This window comes from Bombina bombina, chromosome 4 (genome assembly GCF_027579735.1).
Source record: "Bombina bombina isolate aBomBom1 chromosome 4, aBomBom1.pri, whole genome shotgun sequence".
NCBI lineage: Eukaryota > Metazoa > Chordata > Amphibia > Anura > Bombinatoridae > Bombina > Bombina bombina.
Genome location: NC_069502.1, coordinates 1152851019 through 1152862482, shown reverse-complemented (window position 1 = coordinate 1152862482; position 11464 = coordinate 1152851019). Strand labels below are relative to the sequence as shown.

General features: G+C 36.7%; 1 long non-coding RNA gene across 3 annotated transcripts in view; it reads right to left on the bottom strand.

Moving 5' to 3' along the window:
* LOC128658094 (uncharacterized) overlaps positions 1–3751 on the bottom strand; it is a 19173-nt gene extending 15422 nt beyond the window's left edge. For 2 of the 3 annotated variants that reach the window (XR_008402133.1, XR_008402132.1), the window contains exons 1-2: positions 3387–3751; positions 1007–1103 (exon numbers count right to left, since the gene is read on the bottom strand). This is a non-coding gene — a long non-coding RNA (uncharacterized LOC128658094). Of the gene's footprint in view, positions 1–1006; positions 1104–3361 lie in introns of all 3 variants that reach the window. The other variant, XR_008402134.1, reaches the window with a different exon arrangement.
* Between the last annotated feature and the right edge of the window lie 7713 nt (positions 3752–11464).

Genomic DNA, 11464 nt, shown 5'->3' with positions numbered 1-11464 from the left:
TATATACACACACACTCACACATCAATATTTAAGGACTGCATTGTAAAATCCATGTGTTATAAGCATTTAAACTGTCATTTTATTAGCAGATTTAACATTGCTTTGCAGCCCAGGCTCATTCCCTTTAAAGAGCCTTTTAAAAGGACACTAAAGTCAAAACTAAAATTAAATTGATTGGATAGAATATGACATTTTAAACAACTTTCCAATTTACTTATATTATAAATTTTGCTTAGTTCTCTTAGTAACATTTGTTAAAGAATAATGCTAGGTGAGCTCAGGAGCGTGGATGTGTCTTAAGCCATCTGGAAGCAGTGTTTGCAACATTGTTTATAGCAATGTTATACATAGTTACAAACACTACTGCCATAGGATGCTATAGACAAGTGCATGCTTCTGAGCTCCTATCAGCCTACCTAGGTTTAGTCTTCAACAAAGAATACCCCAAAAAAATGTGGAAATTGCATGCTCTAGCTGAATCATGGTAGTTTAACATTACTGTCCCTTTTAAGCATGTGTATCTTACTTTCTTTGCTGTTGCTAATTATGGAAGATGTAATTTAAGCAATCACTGTATATAGCATGTTGCTGGGTCAATGGTCTGAATTCCACACTATGCAATCCAGCCTGAGTGGAGTGGAAAACAGTTTGCAGAGATAAATTACAGGAAAAGTGGGCAAGCTAAGTAAGATTTAATTGACTCTTGCAAATATGATAAGTTATGGAAATTTGTTCATTGAAGAATAATTCCAGCAAACAAGGTGTTAATGTAATCAGAATGTTTTTGTATTGAACTATTTTAATTTATTGCAATACTACAGAAAGGACTTGATTAAAAACCCCTGCTGTAGATAGATGAAGGTGAGTAATTTACACCACTTCTAATTAAAGTGATGGTCAATTTTACCACTGTACAAGTAATAATTGAAAAAAACATTAGATTTTAGGGCAAAGTTCTTTAATCAGTTCTTACATTTTATGCGCCATATGAAAGAGATACTTTACTTTAATATGGCTTCCTTTTCTTATCCTTGCTCCCTTCGCCCCTCATTCGACTGCTTTTTTTTGTGCGGCATCCAATCACATTGCATGCCATACGGCACTTAAAAAAAAAAAAAAGGAAAGTAGATATATTTATGTTTTGTGACTCTAAATTAATAATAATATTAATTATTTGGTCAAATTAAAAAAATAAGTTACACAATTACTGAACTCAAATTATTTTATATGTATGAAAGTGTTCGTTACTGAATCTTGTTATTCATTGTTTACATTGGAGCAGCGGATGAGCATATGCACATGCGTTCCATTTACATTCTACAGGAACGCGCTTGCTGTCCCGCCTGCTCTTTGTCACTAAACCCAAGAAACATGCAATGTAGGGGGTGGGGGAAGCGCACTAATACGGTATCGATTAAAATCATAACTTATTAAAAACAGGATTCGAGAAAATAATCTTAGCGGTTTAAGTATTTAGCTGACATAGATTTAAGAAACCGGTTTCAAAATGACCAAATTTACCATCATTTTAAATGTGTCTCCCTGCTAAACAAACAAATACAGAGATGCAATATTGTTATGCATTTTGTGACATTTTATGTGTTGCTTACGGAAGTGGGCAAACGTCTCAGACACTCACACCTGCTCTGTTGCATTTGCTGTTATATCCATTTTATATATCAATATATGTAAATATTAATTGTTTCATGGTCAAAACAGACTAAACATATTTTATTTAATGCCACTAAAATGTCTCTAAAGGGACACTGAACCCAAATTTTTTCTTTTGTGATTCAGATAGAGCATGACATTTTAAGCAACTTTCTAATTTACTCCTATTATCAAATTTTCTTTATTCTCTTGGTATCTGTATTTGAAATGCAAGAATGTAAGTTTAGATGCCGGCCCATTTTTGGTGAACAACCTGGGTTGTCCTTGCTGATTGGTTTATAAATTCATCCACCAATAAAAAAGTGCTGTCCAGAGTACTGAAAAAAGAAAAAAGCTTAGATGCTTTCTTTTTCAAATAAAGGTAGCAAGAGAACGAATAAAAATTGATAATAGGAGTAAATTAGAAAGTTGCTTAACATTGCATGCTCTATCTGAATCACAAAAGAAAAAAAATTGGGTTCAGTGTCCCTTTAATGATTCTACTGATTCTGTCCAAATTATTAAAAATATTACCCACGTAGCATTTTTTCTACCATCCTTCAATCTTAGGTACAGTTTTGCATATTAAGGGCAAAAAAAGGCAAAACACTGTACTTGGGAACAGTGTTCCCTCTAAGGCCAGATTATGTGAGCAGCGCATCAGTGAAACAGTTAATAAGTTAACCATACCTTGCTGTCTGCATTGTATAGTGCAGTGATGGTTAACTGTGGCCCTCCTGATGTTTTGGAACTATATTAGTCCAACCAACAGGTCATAATAAACCAAATTAAATTTTCTAAACCATGTCTGCAGTTTCCTTTACAAACAAGACCTAGGGCGCGATCCGATATACGGCGTAGTTTTTGGCACAAGCGAGGGAACCCGCGTCGCCCGCAGTTTCAGCTCGCAACTCAAGCTATCCAATATACAGTGCCGTCAGATGCTAAACTGGCGTAAGTCGGATAAACCAGCGATGTCCAGAAATCTGCGTAAGTACAAATTTCTGGAGACGCCAGTGACTTACGGCACTTTAGAAACTGCCGGCGCCTACAAAACCTGACTAAAGTCTAAATCTCCCGTACTGTCTAACACGCCTCCCCCAAGTAAGCCCGACACGTCTAACCCTCTATCCGCTATCCCCCTCACTATCCTAACAATAAAAAAAATGTATTAACCCCTAAACCGCCGCTCCCGGACCCCGCCGCCACCTAATAAAGTTATTAACCCCTAAACCGCCGCTCCCGGACCCCGCCGCCAGCTATATTAAATCTATAACCCCCTAAAGTGAGCCCTAACACCGCCACCATCTATGTTACCTACCCCCTAATGGGAGCTCCTACCCCGCCGCCAGCTTATATTAAACTATATTAACCAGTATCTAATCCCCCTACCCCGCCGCCAGCTATAGTATCTATATTAACCCCTAATCTAATCCCCCTAAAATAATTATCTCTATTACCAGCCCTTAAAAGGGCCTTTTGCGGGGCTTTGCCCCAAAGTAAACAGCTCTTTTGCCCTATAACCTGCCCTCCCTACACCGCCGCCACCTAGATTAATAGTATTAACCCCTAATGTAAGCCCCTTACACCGCCGCCATCTATATTAAAATTATTAATTTAATCTAGTGAAAATATCCCAATAAAGGGATATAAAAGAGCGCTGGTGTTTGGAAAGAAAAATAATATACAATTTAAAACCAAATATTATACTTTTGATATAGTAGATCAGGTCTACCGTATTAGTCCTGTTTACTGTCCATATACTGGTGGTAAATAGGGAATAGAGATGTCCTCTTGAAAGAGATGATGAATCAGGCTGCTCCTCTTGATCCCAGAGAGTGTGGAACAACTGTTGAAGAAGAATAGAAAGAGGGCGCCACAATAGCGTGATATCGTCTGGAATGCAGGTACAGATAAAAGTAGGTATTATGCTTACCAGATGGTGTGGCACTGTACTGTGACCAGTGCAAGAGAGCAGGCTAGCACTTAACAGTGGCTAGTACACTGTAGGAGCCAGGCTCCAAAGGCACTTGTTCTAGTTGCAACTTGGTATTTGTCTCCTGTTGTCTGGACTTCAGGTGTTGCAAAGGAGTAATCTTATGTGTGTTGTTCAGTGGGTATATATGAACCACAACACAGACAACTTCAAATAAAAATGACTTTTAATATTTTATGACGCGTTTCTCAACCTACAGGGGTTGTTTCATCAGATAAAAAAGTGAATCACTTTTTTATCTGATGAAACAACCCCTGTAGGTTATTAGGGTTAATATAGTTAATATAGTTACTATAGTATTTGTATTAACTATATTAACTCTATCTAACCCTAACACCCCTAACTAAATTCTTATTAAATAAATCTAATTCATATTATAAACTAAAATATTCCTATTTAAATCTAAATACTTACCTATAAAATAAACCCTAAGATAGCTACAATATAATTAATAATTACATTGTAGCTATGTTAGGGTTTATATTTATTTTACAGGTAAATTGTTAATTATTTTAACTAGGTATAATAGCTATTAAATAGTTATTAACTATTTAATAGCTACCTAGTTAAAATAATTATCCAATTACCTGTAAAATAAATCCTAACCTAAGTTACAAATACACCTACACTATCAATAAATTAAATAAACTACAAATATCTATCTAAAAATACAATTAAATAAACTAAACTAAATTACAAAAACAAACAAACACTAAATTACAAAAAAAAAAGATTACAGCAATTTTAAGCTAATTACACCTATTCTAAGCCCCTTAATAAAATAATAAAGCCCCCCAAAATAAAAGATTCCCTACCCTATTCTAAATTATAAAATACCCAGCTCTGTACCAGCCCTTAAAAGGGCTTTTTGCAGGGTATTTACCCCAAGTTAACAGCTCTTTTGCCTGTAAAAAAAAAAGAACACAACCCCCCCTCCAACATTACAACCCACCACCCACATACCCCTATTCTAAACCCACCCAAACCCCCCTTAAAAAAACCTAACACTACCTCCCTGAAGATCTCCCTACCTTGTCTTCACCCAACCGAGCCAAACTCCTCATCCGATCCGGGCGATGTCTTTATCCAAGCGGCAAAGAAGAAGTCTTCATCCCGGCGATGTCTTTATCCAAGCGGCAGCAATGTCTTCTTCCATCCGGGGACATCTTTCATCAAGCGGCATCTTCAATCTTCTTTCTTCGCTCCTCCGACGCGGAGCATCCATCCGGGCCGACGACTGAACGACGAATGAGGTACCTTTAAATGATGTTATCCAAGATGGCGTCCATCGAATTCCGATTGGCTGATAGGATTCAGCCAATCGGAATTAAGGTAGGAAAAATCTGATTGGCTGATTGAATCAGCCAATCAGATTCAAGTTCAATCCGATTGGCTGAACCAATCAGCCAATCAGATTGAGCTTGCATTCTATTGGCTGTTCCGATCAGCCAATAGAATGCGAGCTCAATCTGATTGGCTGATTCAATCAGCCAATCAGATTTTTCCTACCTTAATTCCGATTGGCTGATAGAATCCTATCAGCCAATCGGAATTCGACGGACGCCATCTCGGATGACGTCATTTAAAGGTATCTCATTCGTCGTTCAGTCGTCGGCCGGGATAGATGCTCCGCGTCGGAGGAGCGAAGAAAGAAGATTGAAGATGCCGCTTGATGGAAGATGCCGCCGGATGGAAGAAGACTTTGTTGCCGCTTGAATAAAGACATCGCCGGGATGAAGACTTCTTCTTTGCCGCTTGGATAAAGACATCGCCGGGATGAAGACTTCTTCTTTGCCGCTTGGATAAAGACATCACCCGGATCGGATGAGGAGTTCGGCCCGGTTGGGTGAAGACAAGGTAGGGAGATCTTCAGGGGGGTAGTGTTAGGTTTTTTTTAAGGGGGGTTTGGGTGGGTTTAGAATAGGGGTATGTGGGTGGTGGGTTGTAATGTTGGAGGGGGGTTGTGTTCTTTTTTTTTTACAGGTAAAAGAGCTGTTAACTTGGGGTAAATACCCCGCAAAAAGCCCTTTTAAGGGCTGGTACAGAGCTGGGTATTTTAAAATTTAGAATAGGGTAGGACATTTTTTATTTTGGGGGGCTTTATTATTTTATTAGGGGGCATAGAATATGTGTAATTAGCTTAAAATTGCTGTAATTTTTTTTTTTTTTTTTGTAATTTAGTGGGTTTTTTTGTAATTTAGTTTAGTTTATTTAATTGTATTTTTAGATAGATATTTGTAGTTTATTTAATTTATTGATAGTGTAGGTGTATTTGTAACTTAGGTTAGGATTTATTTTACAGGTAATTGGGTAATTATTTTAACTAGGTAGCTATTAAATAGTTAATAACTATTTAATAGCTATTATACCTAGTTAAAATAATTAACAATTTACCTGTAAAATAAATATAAACCCTAACATAGCTACAATGTAATTATTAATTATATTGTAGCTATCTTAGGGTTTATTTTATAGGTAAGTATTTAGATTTAAATAGGAATATTTTAGTTTATAATATGAATTAGATTTATTTAATAAGAATTTAGTTAGGGGTGTTAGGGTTAGATAGAGTTAATATAAATACTATAGTAACTATATTAACTATATTAACCCTAATATAATTAGGGTTAATATAGTTAATATATATAATGTAATAACTATATTAACTATAACATACTTAGGGTTAATATAGATAATATAGCTGGCGGCGGGGTAGGTAGATTAAATTAGGGGTTAATAATTTTAATATAGATGGCGGCGGTGTAAGGGGCTTACATTAGGGGTTAATACTATTAATATAGGTGGCGGCGGTGTAGGGAGGGCAGGTTATAGGGCAAAAGAGCTGTTTACTTTGGGGCAAAGCCCCGCAAAAGGCCCTTTTAAGGGCTGGTAATAGAGCTTATTACTTTAGGGATATTAGATTAGGGGTTAATAATATTAATATAGCTGGCGGCGGTATAGGGGATTAGATTAGGGGTTAATAATTTTTATATAGGTGGCGGCGGTGTAAGGGGTCAGATTAGGGGATAGATAAGGTAGATGGCGGCGGTGTAAGGGGTTCACATTAGGGGATAGATAAGGTAGATGGCGGCGGTTTTAGGGGTTCACATTAGGGGATAGATCAGTTAGATGGTGGCGGTTTTAGGGGCTCACAGTAGGGGGTTAGTTTATGTAGATGGCGGCGGGGTCTGGGAGCGGCGGTTTAGGGGTTAATAACTTTATTAGGGATTGCGGCGGGGGATCGCGGTTGACAGGTAGATAGACATTGCGCATGCGTTAGGTTTTATTTAGCAGGTAGTTTAGGGAGTTACGGGGCTCCGATAGTCAGCGTAAGGCTTCTTACGGCTGCTTTTTGTGGCGAGGTGAAAATGGAGTAAGATTTCTCCATTTTCGCCACGTAAGTCCTTACACTGTATATTGGATACCAAACTGCGCTGGTTTGGTATACCTGCCTATGGCCCAAAAAACTTTGGGCGACGCCAGAAATCTATGCGCGTAACTTCTAAGTTACGCCGTATATAGGATACCAAACCAGCGCAAATATTGGCATCGCCAGCTTTTGCGGGCGACGATTTTTATCGGATCGGGCCCCTAATGTGCAACAATGTGCTAGATTAATGGAGGCTTGTTACACTGGCTTGAATGTAGGCTATAGTGTCCCCCGTCATCTTGATGCATCATCATTCCACATCTCAGTTAGTTTTATTATTCATGTCATGACATATTTACATTCAATTTGAAAAGTTTTTCAGTTTAGGGACATCTCCCTTACAATGCCTCTTCAATATTTTCAAGATATCTCCTTTGCTGTGGTTAGTTAGGGAGAAATATAAGTGAGGCCCTACACTGATCAAGTAATCTGTGTACAATGTTGCAGGGTCAAGGTTCTAAGGTCTGCAGGATATACAGCAGCCTCTCTGGGGCAGTGGAAATAAAACACAATTTTCTTAAAAGAAATGTGCAAATTAAAGGGCCAGTAAACCCAAAATCTTTCTTTCATGATTCAGAAAGAGAATAGAAATTTAAACAACATTACAATTTACTTCCATTATTTATTTTGCTTCATTTTTTAAATATCCTTAGTAGAAGAAAAAGCAATGCACATGGCGAGCCAATCACACGATGCTTCTATGTGCAGCAACCAATCAGCAGCTAGTGAGCATATCTAGATATGCTTTTCATCAAAGAATATCAAGAGAATAAAACAAATTAGATAATATAAGTAAATTAGAAAGATGTTTAAAATTGCATTCTCTTTCTAAATCATAAAAGAAAAAATGTGGCTGGCATGTCCCTTTAAATAGCAAATGTACACTTCAAAGTTTTTTTTTTTACTATTTATAATTAGACTTATGGAGCTCCATGTACAATGCAGTAAATGCTGCTATGGAACCTTTGCCGGGCAGACTCACTCTTTGTAAAATGTAAGATGCAAATGTCAACTGCCGGCTGCTTCTTTCCCTCTCTGCCACCTCTGCATTGAAGAAAATAAATTACCCCGAACACCAATTGTTTGCAAGCTGGGGGTGGTGTTGCATAAGGAAATGCCTGTGTGATAGCACATACCGGCAGCGGCTGTACAGTATCTGCTGCAAGTTTGTCACAAAACAAGGTGTACAGGTTCCCTAGTCAGGAACCTTGCCTGTCTGCAGCTTTATACAGACACATGATAATGCAAGTTATTTGGAGCAGGGTTCTCCTATTATATTAATTTCTTTGTTTAGTCTTTATTATGTATCTGTATTTGTTTTCTGATTTTACTATGAAACATTGTCATTGTGTAACTGAAATTACATGCTCAGCATGTGGGGAGTTACATTTTGAGATTAATGTTCCGTTGGTTGTGAATTTATCTGTGTTATGCTGATGCTTTCTGCAGATATGTTTAATGGATGGTTCACTGACTCCCTCTAATGGCAGAACTTAGACAATTCTGTCTCGTTGACTTTGGAAAATTTCTGCTTTCATAAAGGGACATTGTACACTAGATTTTTCTTTGCATGAATGTTTTGTAGATGATCCATTTATATAGCCCACCTGGGAGTGTTTTTGTAACAATGTATAGTTTTTATTATTTTTTAATAACATTGTGATGATTTTTTGACTCCTAACCGCGCCCCAAAGTGTCAGATGTAGACCCAGGTTTACAGAGTCCTGCTGCTCTTGTTTGTGTAATCTGTCTTTTCATATGCAGGGGAGGGGGGAAATATCTGCTCTTCCTGATTTCCCAGGCTTTTTCAGTGGGTGTCCGAGCCTAGCCTCATCAACAGTACTAAACTTGGAGCTTCTAAGTAAGTTTTTAAAAGTTTTTATTCTGGATTTTTAGATCAGTATCTTTGCATATTCTTCTTTATAGTAGTGTCTATTACATGCAGTTATATGAAAATTGGTGTACACTGTCCCTTTAAGTCTGGAGTCTGCACGTGTGCTATTTACAGGGATAAAAACCACACACACTTTTTAGAACTAAATTACAGGAAAATTTTACAAAATAAATAATGAAAGTTTATTGCAAACATTTTTTACTACATATAAAACATTTTATATGGGGTTAGTGCCTCGGTTTAAAGGGATATTGTACTCTAAAGTTAGTTTTCTATTGATGTGTTTACAAATACTAGATATACTAGAGTATAAAATGTATGGGAAATTGTTACTTTAGATTTTTTTGTATATGAAATAGCTATTTTTGCTCTTTGAAATCACAACCCATTAAAGGGCTAGATTATGAGTGGCGTGCTAACAGTTTTACGCAAGTGAAAAATTGTGTTTTGTGGCTCTTTGTGAGCATCTGAAGTAGCTTGTGTATTACAGGTTGAAAATAAACGTGTTCGCTCAAGCGCAATTGAATTTAGCGCGCATCGGGATATCGTAACTTCAGAGCTCCGGTTAACTGTTACTGTTTTCAACCAAAAAATTGCACAAAAAACATTAAAAACACATTTAAAAGTACAGTTACACTCATAATAACACATAAAATTGCAATAAAAAGTTATAAGTGCTCAAAGATATGAGGTCTCAGGTGTTAGGAAAAAGGACTGCAAAGGGCTTTAACATATATATATATATATATATATATATATATATATATATATATAAACATGAAAAATCGAAAACAATATTCATATTTAATAAAGTGTTGTACTGTAAATATTTCACATTCCAATGTTCTTCACATAGAAGAATATGTTCTAAGTATTTTTAAAGGACCAGTCAACACATTAGATTTGCATAATCAACAAATGCAAGATAACAAGACAATGCAATAGCACTTAGTCTGAACTTCAAATGAGTAGTAGATTTTTTTATAACAAATTTCAAAGTTATGTATATTTCCACTCCCCTTGTACCATGTGATAGCAATCAGCCAATCACAAATGCATATACGTATAGTCTGTAAATTCTTGCACATGCTCAGTAGGATCTGCTGACTCAAAAATTGTAAATATAAAAGACTGTGCACATTTTTTTAATGGAAGTAAATTGGAAAGTTGTTTAAAATTACATGCTGAATCATGAAAATGTAATAAAACCTGAGTGTCCCTTTAAATAGATATTGCTGTATATATATATATAAATAGAAGTTGAACATATTCTTCTATGTGAAGAATATTGGAATGGGAAATATTCATATTTCATGTCGGGTTAGCGCACTTGAGAAAACAAGATCTAGTTGTCTGGGTAAGTAATGGTGAGCGGGAGTGATTAAATAGAGCTCCACTCGTAATTTAGCCCAAAATTAGCTGATCTTGCATGGAGTACAGATCATCTTATCGTTCTACATCAGTGGTCTCTAAGTATCGGCCCCAGGGCCTTATGCGGCCCTCAAGATAGTTTAATCTGGCCCTTCCTTGTTTATCAGGTAAATCATTCATTTGGGCCTGTACATTTTTGAAAGCTAGCTATAACTAGTTGCTATTCTATATAGGCACTCACAAAATAACTATAAAAAAGCATACATTGTCCAGTGTAGACTCCCACCATGCACCATGCCCTTTTTACGCTGTGATACAGTTTCAGTATGAACACTTTACTTGGCATTCACAAGATATAGATGACTGTGCATGCCATTACTGCAGTATTGACGTGTTCTGTATAGGTGGTTATTTTAACAGGCAAAACAGTTGTTTCAAATGACTAATTAAAGGTAAATCAGCTATTTGTATACAATTTAATGAACTCCAGCAGGTAAAACAATTAATTGGGAACATATTAAGGGCTAGAATACAAGAAGCATGAGTTGGAAAGCAATATTGCGAACACGCTAACTCAAGTGCAAACAAAATTTGCGCTCGTAGGGTCAGTTTGACTGAAGCCCTTGCATACAGACTAAGGCCTCGATTACGGGTGGAGAGCAAAATTGCGCTTTTGCAAGGGCGATATTTACGCTCCACTCAGTAATACCAGCGCATGCAAATGTGCACTGGTATAACAAGTTAAGCACAATGTGAATGCAACCTGGAAGCCTTGCGCTCACGAGAACGCACTTCCATAATCTCCAATGGGAGCCTGTTTCTCATGCCGTGAGACACTGCAAAGAACTTAGTGCAGCGAAGGGGGTAAGTCGCACAGCGCTGGGCAGCAAATTTAAAATATATATGTGTATGGATATATATTTATGTGTTTATATGTGTATGGATATATATTTATGTGTTTATATGTGTATGGATATATATTTATGTGTTTAAATGTGTATGGATATATATTTATGTGTTTATATGCGTATATACTCATATTAACACATAAATATATATATAAGCATATTTATATATATTTAAAATAAAAACACAGTCCCCATAGACTTCAATGTAAAGGCA